The sequence below is a fragment of the Grammomys surdaster genome, unplaced genomic scaffold (assembly GCF_004785775.1).
Source record: "Grammomys surdaster isolate TR1022 unplaced genomic scaffold, NIH_TR_1.0 126391, whole genome shotgun sequence".
Classification (NCBI taxonomy): domain Eukaryota; kingdom Metazoa; phylum Chordata; class Mammalia; order Rodentia; family Muridae; genus Grammomys; species Grammomys surdaster.
In genome coordinates, this window is record NW_021621185.1 from 11,742,771 (window position 1) to 11,757,936 (window position 15,166).

Sequence of the window (15,166 nt, forward strand, 5' to 3'; positions counted from 1 at the left end):
ATATGATGTTTATATATTATAATCTATTATATATTATGTTATAATAAAATAACATCTGCCTAAAAGATCCATTCCACTATGCTAGCTAGTGCTAAGATTTCTCTGATCTGTCGCAAGTGCTCCCTGTAGATTTTCTTAAGCTTCCTTTATCTCAGTTTTAATTGAGGCTTTCATTTAAGTAATCAGCATTCTGGAAGTTACAGCCTACAGAAGTGATGGCAGTGTTTCCTTCTGTGCTACTCTAGTTGGGAATGACTAATAAAAGACACGCAATCTATCCACTCATTTTTTATCAGGAATGTTTTAGGAAACATTGAATGTATCCTCAGCCTTCAAACACCTTGGACGTTAATTTGTTAGACTTTATGTTTTACAAAATTGGATGTATTCTGACAGAATTAATGGAGCACAGAGAAATCTTAAAAGAGTTCTCCTTATATTCTGTCTCCTGTTTCTATGGATTCTGAAGTATTGAGATTGTATTAGGTTACCCCCAGAGCACCTGGCCTTTGACCTCATCAAATCTGCTGTTATTCTTCCATTGGCACTCATCCTGCTTCCTGTCCTTGTCCTAGGCAGGGCAGTGCTTCTCATCCAATTCTGTTATTTTCAAGTCTTATATCTACTGGTGAGATAGCTGTGGACTGATCTCACCTCACTACAGTCAGGGAGGAGTCAGCATGTTAATAATAGTTCAGCAAGTAACAGAAACATGGAATGATCAATATAGAGTCATGTCTCCAGAGATTTAACACCCAGGTTCATGACAGACACAAAATGTAATGTCAAAATATGAAACTGAACTTTCATAATGGAAATTATAATCACAAAAGGTATTTTAAAAGAAATGAATTTTATTGTCAGTTAATTCACCTCTTATTGATCCTGGACTACAAAGACAGAAGTTTAATTCAGTTAATTGAGCACTTTATACTAGGAGGCTAAATCTACCTGATGGCAATGGAAACTCACCTGCTCAAATCTCTAGTACAGCTTATGCTTGATTGGTGAAACCAAGGGTAATCTCTCTGTTGCTCCATTTTCAGACCGTTAGTTAATCAATGAATATTTTCCCATATTTTTAGATCAAGTCGGATATTTTCTTTATTTCCAAATCAATACAAAGAGACCTAGAAGACAATCATTTGTATCTGTTAAAATTTTACAATTTAACAAATAGATAACAAATGCATTTTTCCCAATTTCATGTTTTCAAGGGATTCTCAATTTATTTCAAATTGGAACATCGGCATGTGTGTCATAATGTCAAATCTTAAGGGTTTTCTATTTCTTAAACTTCCATATTTTAAAATTTGTGCTTTACTGATTACCAAAGTGTTGCAATATATTATCTAATTATATGGACATTTGTATATATTTTAGGTAAAATTCATCATTACAGATAACATTTATAAAAATTCTTTCTATGTATTTTTTACATTACCCTGGCATATTCATTAATTATTATGATGGCAGTGATTAAAGACAATGTTTGAATTAATCATTGATTCATTTAAAATATCACCTTTTAGGTTTTAAGGTCATCTTACACAATCTAGGCAAGAAATAACTCCTAATTTTAATTTCTATGGGGGAGACTAGCAACAATAATAAAAATATTTTTAATGAATAAATACAAATTCCTTTAGCTTTGTAATTAAGTACTTTGAGGAAGCTTATTTTTTCCTTATAAATGATATCACAGCTGTTGAAATGATATTTTAGTGTCTTTATGGAAAATTCTTCATGTTATTATTTGATCATGGTAGGCAGAAAATGATCCTACAATGATCTCCTTGTTCTAATCCCTAAAATGGTAGAGCAAAGACTTTATAGGTGTAATGAATCCAAGCTTCTGTAAACAGAACAGATTTCCTTAGTCATATGTCCATCCTAGTTGTCATAGTCTTTTAAATGATATAGGGGATATGATGGCAGAGTAGTCTTGGAAATCCCCATGAAAATGACTGCTGCCAGTTTTAAAGACAGGATCTGAATGATGGCTGGCACAGCCCTAGTAACTGAGGATGCAGATTCTTCTCTGGGACTTCCAAACACGAACGCAGTCGTGCTGACACCTTGACTTTAGCCTAGGGATATCTACTTATGTTTACTTTGAATTTCAAAATAAATTTGGAATGTTTAAGCCATTAAATTTGACACTTTATTCTATAGAAGTAATAGGAAATTAGTGCTCTAACTGCAAGAAGAATGTCTTCACCACAAACTCAATCCTATTTTTGCCTCCCTAACCACCATCTTATTTTGGTGCACAGAATCAGAGAAATAATATTTTCTGTAATGTTTTTTCTTATAAAAGAGAAAATTTAATTTGGGCTGGCTTACAGTTTCAGAGGTTTAGTCCATTTTCATTACAGCAGGAAGCATAGTGGGCACTCAGGAAAACATACTGCTGAAGAAGGACATGAGAATTCTATGTCTTGATCCGAAGGCAGCCAGGAAGAGACTGTCTTCCAGGGAGCTAGTAAGAAGGTCGCTTCAGCACTGGGTAGAACTTCAAGGCCCATAACCCCAGTGATGCTCTTCCTCCAACAATGCCACACCTTCTGATAGTGCTGCTCCTTGAGTCAAGCATATTCAAATTACCATATTCCACTGCCGAACTCCCATATGCTTGTTCAAACACATGGGTGTATGAAGACCATGCTTAAGCATAGCATAATGCAAAATACATGAGGTCCAACTTCAAAAATCTCCATCGTCTATAGCAGTCTCAAAAATGTTAAAAGTTCAGTCTCTTCTGAGATTCATCCAATCATCTTACTGTAACCCACTGTATTTTCTTATTTTATTTTATTTATTTGCATTTCAGATGTCATCCCCTTTCCCCATTTTTGTGATATTTATCTGGATAGCTGAGTTTTAGCTCTATAGAAGGACTCAATCCAAATGAACAACAAATTTGGTGAATTAGGATTTTTATCAGTGTTTTCCAATTTGCTTAAAAGATATATTTGTGGTTGGGAAATGGATTATAACTTATACTCAAGAGTCGCTTCATTTTCTTAGGTTTAGTGTGGAAGTGGGCTTTTTACCAGGTTTGGAATTCTATTAAAAATGAACTTTTAAAGGTGTCTACATAATTGCACCACACTAAGTTTCTCTTATGTTAAATATTGCTAGAGATAAATGAAACATCTGCTCTGATTTATATTCATGCTTCCTTTTTCTTACACAGAATTGCATACCCATACTATTCATTTTTCATAACCTGATTGATGATTTTTAATGATTTCTCTAAGAAATAAGGCTAATATAAGCCACAGTTGTGAAATGTAAACTTTCTTAAAAGAAAATGACAGTTTACAAGGAAATTTTATATGAAGAATAAAATGTACATTGAATGAATATCAATTGTGTGTATTGATCATTAATAACTAATATATTACAGAAAATATAAAATGAATAATATTTTAAAATCTTTCCATAAGATAATTATTTGACAATCATTAACTGCTTAGATATTCTAAATGTTACCAATTATTACTAGATAGCCAAGATATGAAGGCTAAGAAGATAATAGGATATCAGATCCTAGGTCACTGCTTTAGTTGATGTATTTCACACAAAATCATACAGCCTTGCCAGCTCAATTTTATACGAATGACTAGCAGTAGAATGTAAAAGTATTCAATACTGTATATAAATATTAGGTCAGAAAACACAAAACCAATAATGAAGCTGAAAATTCTTGTCTCAAAATCCCAGGAAGAGTCAAAGCAGGAAGAATGTGCTTGCAGTACTGATGAGATCAGACAGTTTTCTAAAAGTGTCTCTCATTGGCAACCTACAGACATCTTGCTTAATGCAAAAGAGACAATTTAAAAGAGAAAGATGGGAGGGTGGTGTTTTAGCCCCTCTGTCCAGTACTATAGATTGTTCATGTGTAGGTACAGATTTCTTGAAATGTGACCATATACAATTAATGTGTCTAGTGACTGCAGACTACACAAGAGATTTTAAAGACAATAGCAAAAGCTATTCAAGGTCAAAGAACTCTGTTATTGTTGTCATTATTAATTAGATATATTCTTTAAAAAGTTTATGTATGTGTATGCTGCATACTTGTCAGCACTAAATCCCTTCACTGCTGTCTCAACCCCTCCCTTCGCTCTCCTTCCACTCCCTCTACCCCCCCTTCCTGTCTACATTTCTGTGCTGACTAAATTTTTTTTATCAACTTGACACAAGCTGGAGTCATTTTGGAAAAGGAACCCTCAATTGAGAAATTGCACTTAAAAAACTGGCCTGTGTGAAAGCCTATGCTGTGCTTTCTTGATTGCTGTCTGCCTACAAATTTCTGCTTTGAGCTCCTGATGAAGGATTAACTATAAGATGAAATATTACCCCCCAACACATACAAGTACCTTTTAAGGGATATTTTAGCACAGTATTAGAACCTACCTAAGACTATCTTTCAGTTGTTCTCTTGATTACATGTTACATATTTTAAATGACTTAACTAAATTAATTCATTTTAAAATGAGAAGTAAGTTATTTATTTATTTACTTCATGTTCATATTTTACTACAACTGGAAGATATTACCACATATTTTATAATCTACAATACAATATTTAAGCTATATATACATTGTTGAATGATAGAGTTAAATATATATATTGTTTATTTAAATTCATTTAGTGAAATCTATAGTACCACACCTTTTTCAGCTTGCAAAAGTACACTGATATAGTCATTACAACCTGTAACTCTCGCTCCACAGATCCAGATCCCTTTCCTTTACATGGTCGCACAAACACGCACACACACACACACACACACACACACACACACACGTACACACAAACATGCACAGAGACAGAGAGAGAGATAGAAAGAATGAGAGACACAGACACTTAGAAAAATAAAAAATAAATATAGCTTATAGCAACACAAAATATGCCATTCACTTTCTGTTTGTATCGAGTGGCACCTCGTTCAACATGTGTGAGAAGAGTGAATCTTTAAGCAGCAGTAGGAAACATCTGCTTATAGAATATTTTTGTGTGAAAGATTAAGAAAAACAAGTGTGGCTGCTATAAAAGATCCCTGACAACACTATTCTGGATATTTGGTTGTGAGCCCAGCCTTTAATGGCTGAGCAGTCTCACCAGCCTGGCTCACTGTTCTTTACAAAGCTAGATAGTAGTAATTTATTTTATGTTGCTGAAAGAATAACATTTTTAACCACATGTGATATGTAAGGAAGTGGCAGGCCTATTATTTTATCATGTATGAGTGTGTGTAGTTTAGAAGATCAAAACCAGTTGTATGAATATGCTTACCCCAAATCTTTTACATCTGTGTAACGCAAAACTCTAGGAAATCATTTTTCTCAACAGAGGTTCCACTTATGTTATCAGTAAATATATCCAGCAATACTCAGTCTAACCATGCAAGCAGATAAACAAAATTTGAACCATTGTAAACTGGTCTTTGCTATTTTTGGCAATAAAAACGTAAAAGTTTAATAAAGTCTAGTAATTTTTATACATTTTTTTAAGGAAGACTATAATTTGGTACAACTTTTCAGCTATAGAAATTGACATGAGACATAAGATTTACTGAGTTTACAATATTAAACATTAGGCATATGTTTGATATGTAAACAACACCAAATCATATTAGAGTGAGTGCTAAAATCACTAGCAGAGCATTATAGCATATGAGCACAACAGCTTTGGAGATAGACTGTCTGTGCTAGACAAAATCCTTCCTCTGTATAGCACTCAGTTTTACTGTGCCTCCAAAACTAGTGTATAGCATGCAAGCAATATTAGCAAGATTACCTTGTAGATCTATTATGTCATATGAATAAAAAGAAATTATTAAATTTTTAAAAAGAGTACCTGATATATAAAAATTTATTTTAAATTAATAAAAATTAACTAATATGTAATTATAAAACATATAATATTGTGTGAAATTAATACAGTAAAACAATTGACTCAGTATTGACATATTCTTGCTACATAATAATTTCTACTCATTAATTTATGTGAGTTGTGATATTGCATATATAGAGAGAAGAGGAAATCATATATTAACTGTATGTGTCATTGTGTTATCATAGAAAAGGACTAAAACATGTGATCATGAATACATTTAAGTGAAAAGTTGCTTAAATATAATTCTATTAGCTTTAGCTTTCCAATATTCCTGAAGCATGTTTGGAATAAATCTGTTTTAATAATAAAAGTCTTAAATGCTTGTTTTTCCTTCTCAGAAAATGGATATGATACTTTCTTGAAACAGTAGATGTTGGAGTGGATTATTGCCTTTTGAGATTAGAAGCTTAGCTAATTGATACATAGCGGATCATTTCTTTACAATCACCCCTTAACCTATTGCTGCAGGAGAGCAAGCAAGCTGCTGCGGGTCACGCCTGACTAGAGAGCGCAGGTGGATATACTGTCACTAATTAGATTCCTCTGGACATCTTTTTTCTCACTATAAGGCTGAAGAAATATCTGGGGCACTGTTGCGTCAAGACCTGTATTTGGCATAGCATGTTGTTATACTTTATAAACAATGGCAATAAAATATTTCAAATATTGGCATTAGAGGTTAAGAATGTAATTCATCCATTTAAAAGGTGATTATACCACAAAGAGAAATGATTGTATAATTCGGTTTTTTGGTGGAGTTCTAATAATGAAGACATGTTAGAATTGTGTTCTGGCACAGTGCCATATATAGCAAAAATAGAAAGTTTATATATTTGCCAAAATAATGATTGAGTGAAATATTGTATTTCTACAATCAGAAATCCTGAAATATAACACAAATTTAAAGAAACATGAAAACTATTTCAAATGTAAAATTTGTAAACAATCCCAGTTGAATGAATTTTATGAGGTAATGTGGATCTTTAATTTTGAGAATATTTCTAACACCTTCATTAGAAGGCTGTGTACTGTGTACTTTTTTATGATGGTGAATTTTCTAAATACTAGGGATAATGAAAAATTATTGCACATGAAAACTATCACTGGGATATATATATATATATATATATGACTAAATTTTTGATGGAGATGTTGTTTAACTTATCAAAATGTGTAAAATAATAAAAGGAAAAAGAAACAGAAAATGTTAGGCTATACTTTTAAATTTGGCAAAGCTAAGAATGAACCATTAGAAGTTAGGAACCATTAGAGTATCAATCAAGTGTGCACTTTGAAGACTACTGTACACACAGTGTGCACAGTACACACTGCTAGTGCCTACCCACTGATGCATTTCAGGTTACAATGTGGAATCTGACCTCTGGTTGTTACTTCACATCTCTATTTAAAATCTTTCTCTGGAATAGGTTGAGTGAAAATAATGAGGAATTAACATATTTATGGCTCACTCTCCAAGCAATTACTTGACAGGCTTAGGATTTAAGTGGCCTAACTTATGCAACACATGGTCTAACGCTGGGAAAATGCTTAGTATTCAAGCATGGCAACTTATCCTCTGGAGTGGTGTAGTTATCAGTGTTCACTTGCTGTTCTGTTTCATGGCTTATCTGTCCTTGCAATTGTTCTTGTATCTGGTTTTATTTTATTTTTTGTTTACTCCATCACTGGAAAATATGAGGAGGGAAACAATTAGGTGGCAGGCAATGAAGGAAAATTTTTCTCACCTATTTTTAATTGCAACATTTGATACCCAAGTCTTTATAATGCATTTGTGGTTGAAACATCTAAATGCATCTTACAAAAATTTAATTCAACTTATACTGACAGCATTCAAAATGAAAAAATAAAAGCTCATACACTGGCCAAACTCTGGCAAAAAATACATAGTTCTGCTGTGACTAAAACTTCATCCCAGTCATGAGAAGATTATTGTAAAGATGGTAATAAGACAGGCTAGCATTTTGAATTCACATGCAATATTATCTTCCTTTTAATAATTACTCTTTAGATTATAGAATTTAATTAGGCTTTGTTTCTCTTTTAGATTAATCCTAGTCTATTCGCTCTTTAGAAATTAGCAGATTGTATCTGACCTAGGAAAATAAACAAACTATAGTTACATGTATTCAGGTAAAGAAGATCAATATAATTGCATGGCAGTCACTGAGGGTGGATATTTTAGTTAGTGAGCACAGGCATTGTAACAAAATAAAGAAGAATATTGCTAGAGTTGTAAGCTCAGCATTCCCACATCAGGGTAATATTTCTCTTACAGATTCACAATATAAGACAGAGAAATCAAATATTTTTTCTAATGAGATCAATAAAATAGAACAGCTTATTTGATGAACAATGAATAGCTATGTGGTTTTATTGTTTTCTTTCCATTGAAATAATTAGTGTTGTCAAGATTGGGAAAGTGGAAGGAAAAGTCACTTAAAATATCTGCCTTTCTAAAAACATGTATTGAGAAATCAAGCATATATATACAGTTTGTACCTATAGCTAGGAGTTGGAAGCCTTAAGATATAATAATTTCTCAAAGTATTTTTGTCAGTACTTTCTTGCAGCTAAAAGTGAGAAAACTAACTTAAACTGAAGTAAAAGTAAAACACATTGTGTCATGAAGTTGAAACATTCCTAATTAAACACACAGGGGGATCCTGAAACTTAAAGAGTGCCCAGAAAATTCAGCATCATTCCATCTCCAGACCATGTGTGGGATTTATTCTCATACAACCATCACTCAGACAGGCCCCAAAATACAGTCTGGCAAACGAGGGTGAGCATGGACTCTTTAGGATTTACAAAGATCATATAGTAATCACTGCTAGTTCTGATATCCCTTCTCCTCTCTGGTTTTTTTTTTTTTTAGATTAAAAAAAGCACAAATACTCTAGTTAGGAACCTTATACCTGCCCTAAGTAACATCAAAGCGTTATGCAGACAAGAAAACTAATGGATTTCAGGCAGAAGGACAACAAGCATCTTCTATAATTAGAACAGTTGAAGAAGCATATGATAACTTAAAAAAATTGACACAATCATGTGCTCAAAAATAGAGCAACATTTACTCTGCTACGCCTGTATGGCATGAGTTATCACAATTACTCTTTCTTTCTTTCTTTCTTTCTTTCTTTCTTTCTTTCTTTCTTTCTTTCTTTCTTTCTTTCTTTCTTTCTTTCTTTGTTTAGAGACAGATTCTGATACCATAGCACAGACTGGAAAGGATTAACCATGTAGCTCAAAATGGCCTCTAAATCATGGCAATCTGATTGTCTTAGCCTCCTGAGTGCTGGCACCACAAATATAAACCACGATGCTGAACTCTATACACTGTTTCTGCAAATAAAGTTTTATTGAAACATAGCCAAGCACATTCATGATTTTTTTTTTTATCACTGGCTGGCTTATTTTGCAGAATATCAGCAGAAACAAGTAATAACAGCAGAAGCAGTGTGACCTTCAAGTCCACAGCACTTATTTGGTCTTTGAAAATAACAGCTTGTTGAACCCTGCAACAGAGATTTAAGGACAAAATCGTACAAGTAACTGGATGCACTTTAAAGAGTAATGAAAGTCCAGAAAGCCTCAGTTCATTGTGCTTCTCCAGGAAACACTTTGTTTTTCAATCCTCTCTGCTGTAGTCTTAACAATTTCTGTGGCTGCTTACACTTCTGTAGAGGGACAATCGCCCTTATGTTTTATCTGAATTATTGTTTGCCCATTTTTAGAGGTTTCAGTTCATCTTTTACCATCTTCCAATTTGCCTCACAAACTTTCTTTGTGTATACATATTAAAGTGTTGACTTTTAAAGCTTGTTTGTAAAAGAGCAGTGTTGTCAGTTTTGCTATGTTTAAGTGATGTGAAGTATTGCCTGAAAATATCATATTTTGAAACAATAGAAAGTGTTTAAGAACTTCAACATTTAAAACAGTAAGTGATCTATTATTGTCTGTGATTCTTTTTTGTTTTGTTTATCATTTTATTGGTTATTTTATTTATTTACATTTCAAATGATATCCATCTTTGAATTTTCCTGCCACAAACCCCCAATCCCCTCCCTCTGTTTTTAATAGCTGAGTAGTACTCCATTGTGTAAATGTAACACACTTTCTGTATCCATTGCTCTGTTGAAGTATATCTTGGTTGTTTCTAGCTTCTGGCTATTGTAAATAAACTGCTATGAACATAGTGGAACATGTGTCCTTGTTATATGTTGGAACATTTTTTTGAGTATATGCCCAGGAATGATATATCTAGGTCCTCAGATAGAACTATTTCCAGTTTGCTGAGTAACCACCAGACTGATTTCCAGACTGTTTGTACCAGCTTGCAATCCCACCAGCAACAGAGGAGTGTTCTTTTTTCTCTACATCCTTGCCAGCATTTTCTGTCAACTGAGTTTTTGATCTTAGCCATTCAGACTGGTGTGAGGTGGAATCTCAGGGTTGTTTTGATTTGCATTTCCCTGATGATTAAGGATGTTGAACATTTCTTTAAGTTCTTCATTTCTTTAAGCCATTTGAGATTCCTAAGTTGAGAATTCTCTGTTTAGCTCTGTATCCCATTTTTAATAGGGTTACTTGGTTCTTTGGAGTCTAATTTCTTGAGTTCTTTGTATATTTTGTATGTTAGTCCTCTAGCAGATGGAGAATTGATAAAGATCTTTCCCAATCTATTGGTTGCCATTTTTGTTCTAATGACAGTGTTCGTTGCCTTACAGAAGCTTTTCAATTTTATGAGGTCCTATTTGTCAATTCTTGCTCTTAGAGCATAAGCCATTGCTGTTCTGTTCAGGAAATATTCTCCTGTGCCAATGTGTTCAAGGTTCTTTCTCTTTTTCTCTTCTATTAGTTTCAGTGTATCTGGTCTTATGTAGAGGTCCTTGATTCACTTGGTAAGCTTTGTACAAGGAGATAAAAATGGGTCAATTTGCATTCTTTTTTATGCAGACCACCATTTGAACCAACACCATTTGTTGAAAATGCAGTCTTTTTTCCACTGGATAGTTTTAGCTCCCTTGTCAAAGATCAAGTGACCAAAAGTGTGTGGGTTCATTTCTGGGTCTTCGTACTTCTGGGGAATCACCATCCCTGACCTCAGGCTATACTACCGAGCCATAATGATAAAAACTGCATAGATTTTGTACAGATACAGACAGGTAGGTCAATGGAATAGAATTAAAGACCCAGAAATGTTTGTGATTCTTAACAGAATGTTCTTAACTTGATGGGACTTTTTTTTGTAATATTGGTTATTTTTATTGTTTAGATTTTTTGTGTTTTGTTTAGTTTGGTTTTAGAAAGGCAGAGAGAAAGAATGTAGTTGGGTATACAGTGAAGTGTACAATATCTAACTGGATATGAGGAGCTGGAGAAGGAGAAAATATGCTCAAAATATATTGTCTGAAACAAATTTAATAAAACTATATAAACAATTCAATAAACTAAACAAACAATTTTAAATTTATTTCACCCACTGTATTGTGCATATGAAATGCTTTTCAAATTCTATCCACTCATCCTAGTTAGCAGTTTTAAAATATCATATATTTAATGAACATGTGAAGGTTGAAATGTTTTATATTATGAGAATAATAAGATATTTATATTGTATTCCTCAAACCTGGTGAAATTGTCTTTTAATTTAAATTAATTTATGTGTAAAAATATAGAAAAGAAATATTTGAATGAAATATTTAAATCTCAAAGAGAGAAATATAAAATTTCATATTTTCTCATAATAATGTTCAAATAGCATAAAAATTATTAGGTCAGAAGGTCAAAATTATAATGCATTTTATGTAACATGTCAAAAGTATTATCAACTCTTACTTGAATGTGTATAAAAAGATTATCATTTTAATGATATATATATGATATTATTTATTTTCTTATAATTTATGATTTCTGTATTGCTTTACATTAATAGTACATCTCAATTTATATGCAAAATATTAATTAAATTACTTAATGTTTTAACTTTTAAAATAAACTGTTGGTAAAACAAAAGATAAGTTTCCTAATTTGTTTCTATATATATGAAGAATTTTCCAGTAGCTAAATGGATTTATAGATAAAATAAATAATAATTTCAATCAAAATTGAAACTATTTCTTCAGGCTGGGTGTCCATACTTAAGTATTGTAGAACCCTTAAGTATTGTATGATGACTACTGTGTTGTAGCGATAGATACTATGAGTTAGTTATGCAGATCCAATTGTTCTGGATTACTTAAAATGTATTACATTGTTACAACCCATATGTGAAGGGAGTGTTGTAATTTCTCCACGATTGTAAATGTAAGGCGAGCTGGGATTTGCTCTGTTTACACTTGGTACTTTATGGACTCTTCATTTGTTCTAGGTCCTTTTTTCACAATGTTCTAACTCCCCAATAGCTGGCCAACTTGAACCACCACACATGATTAAAGTAGAAATACAGTGTCATCAGCATGTCTCTCAATAGCATGGGTTCTTTGGTACAGAATAGCCTCCTGCCAAGAGTCTGATGAGATCTCACTCCAAATAACCCTGAGCCTTTGGAGGAAAAGAAGGCAAGTGACAGGACTTTTCGGTCTAACGTTCAGCTTCCCACCAGAGAGAAGACTCAGCTTCTGAGATTCTATGTCTATTCCACACATTGGCTCTGATGGAGACAGTGAGTAGAATAGACCACAATCCCAGGAAGCAATTGATTTTGGCTTCTGTAGATGTATTTGCATAAATAAAAGTATAGCAAAGTATGTACCTTGAATCTTCTCCAGATTTATTTTATTTTGACTTCCAGTACCTTTGTGACATCTTCAGTGGGGAGAAATATTGTGGAGTTATATGATTTGTTAATCCTTATATTGCCTTTGAAAATTAGTGGATGCAAGTAGTATACTTCCTGTCCCTGTGATGATAAGCTGGCTCATGTTAAAATAGATTGAAAAATCAATTCTATTTTTCTTTCAGATTTAAAGGTGATTCATTAATAGCAAAGTAAGACTGTAAGGAAACTTTTTTTTACTTCAGGTTAAAGTACGGAGAGACCTAACTCATTGTTAGATCATTTCAGGAATATGACAAAAAATAGAGGTTACCAACACACACACACACACACACACACACACACACACACACACACTAGTTTACACTAATTTTAAATGTATTGAAAGTCATCATTTTATCTTTTTTACAGTCCAAACTTTATCCCCCTCCTGGTCCACCCTCTGACTGTTCCACATCCCACACCTATTTGCCCACTCGTCTCCAAAAGTATGTCCCCACCCCACCTCCACTCCACCAGACTTTCCCACTCCCTGGGGCCTCAAATCTCTCCAGGTTTAGGTGCATCTTCTCTCACTGAGGTAACATCAGCACATCCTCTGCTGTATATGTGTGAGGGGCCTCATATCAGCTGGTATATGCTGCCTGGTTGGTGGCTCAGTATCTGAGAGATCTCAGGGGTCCAGGTTAATTGAGACTGCTGGTCTTCCTATGGGCTTGCCCTCCTCCTCAGCTTCTTCCAGCTTTTCCCTAATTTAATCACAGGGATCACCAGCTTCTGTTCATTAGTTGGATGTAAATATCTGCATCTGACTTAGCTGCTTGTTAGGTCTTTCAGAGAGCAGTCATGATACATCCCTGTTTGTAAGCACACCATAGCATCAGTAATGGAGTCAGAAAGTAAAAACAAATAACTTTAAGTGTTGAATTGTAACAAATGAGAATTTTTTTAACATTTTAGGAAATAAAGTATGCAATGCACAAATATTTGGTGGGTAAGTTTGAGTGATACCTGGACAGTTCCTTCAAGTTTTCTTGGAGAGAAACTAGTAAGGATAGAGATAATGGAGTCAGAACACAGAGATTTGAGACAGGCACGTACTTTGTAATTGCGTTTTAGCTATTAAAAATTCCAAAAGCAATGTCCACCATAATATGAGGGATATGCTATGTATATTTTAAATAATGTAGACAGAATGGGCAGGAAATTTTCTATCCTGCTTTAACTATAATGGTACCTTGAGTTCGATGATTAAGGTATTTGTACATGCTCTTGGCAACATAACAGCTGAGAGATAAAAAGTATTCTCCATTGTTTTATCTATGCATTATATATGTTTATGAGTAACATGAGCATATATATATATACATATATATGTAAGAATGAATACACACACATACACATATATACATACACACACACACACACACACATATATATATATATATGTAGAATGTAGAAAGCATAGAATTTATAAATGAGTTGATAATTTCCAAGTTTATTAGTCAACTGTAGAAATTTAAGTATATAATCCTTAAAATAAAGGGAAACAAAAATGTGGTGTAAATAACATCTGTCACACAGCTTGAGTTTTTTACTGTATGTGAGTATAAAAATGCAATCAATGCTGAGCAATTATGAAGGACAGATAACTCACTATATAATGACTGACTTACTGTGCTGGGCCCAAGGAACTGATAAAAGATCTGTCTCTTTCATTCTAGGAAATTGGATATTAGAAGTCCACCTGTTGTATTAATAATATTTATTTCAATGGACAAAACATTAATTCAGCTCTCTGGACCATATCAGGACATATCTTGATTTCAAACCTTATTTATTACCACTGGAAAGAAAAGCATTATATTTTTATTAAATACTCAAGGATTGTAGGGGAAAAACAACATGCCTTTTTAGTATGTTTAATATGCACTGAGTATATAAAAAACTAATCTGTGCTACACAGATACCTTTTTGTTTTTTATTTCTGTTTCTGATAGAAGAACAATTTGCTAGCAAGGATATTGCATTCAGATACAATATCAGAATTTATTATATGTCTTAAGTAGGGTTTTATTGCTCTGAAGAGTCATCATAACTAAAAAAAACTTTTATAAAAGAAAATATTTACCTGTGGCTAGCTTACAGTTTAGAGGTTTAGACCGTTATAATAGTAGCAGGAAACATTGTAACATGTAGCCATATACGGTGTTGCAGAAGAAGCTACATTTTGATCTGCAGAAAACAAGGAGGAGACTGTGCTCCACACTGGGCATAACTTGAGCATATGAGACCTTAAGGCTTTTTCTATAGTGACACACTTCCTCCAAAAAAAAAAAAATGAGTCTGTGGATACCTTCCCTATTCAAATCACAGTATTATATACTTTTGGGACTCTTTACCAATTGCTATATATATATATATATATATATATATATATATATATATATATATAT

General features: G+C 33.2%; 1 protein-coding gene across 2 annotated transcripts in view; it reads left to right on the forward strand.

Moving 5' to 3' along the window:
- Edil3 (EGF like repeats and discoidin domains 3) overlaps positions 1-15,166 on the forward strand; it is a 440,392-nt gene that overhangs the window by 23,117 nt on the left and 402,109 nt on the right. The gene's annotated exons all lie outside the window — the stretch shown is intronic.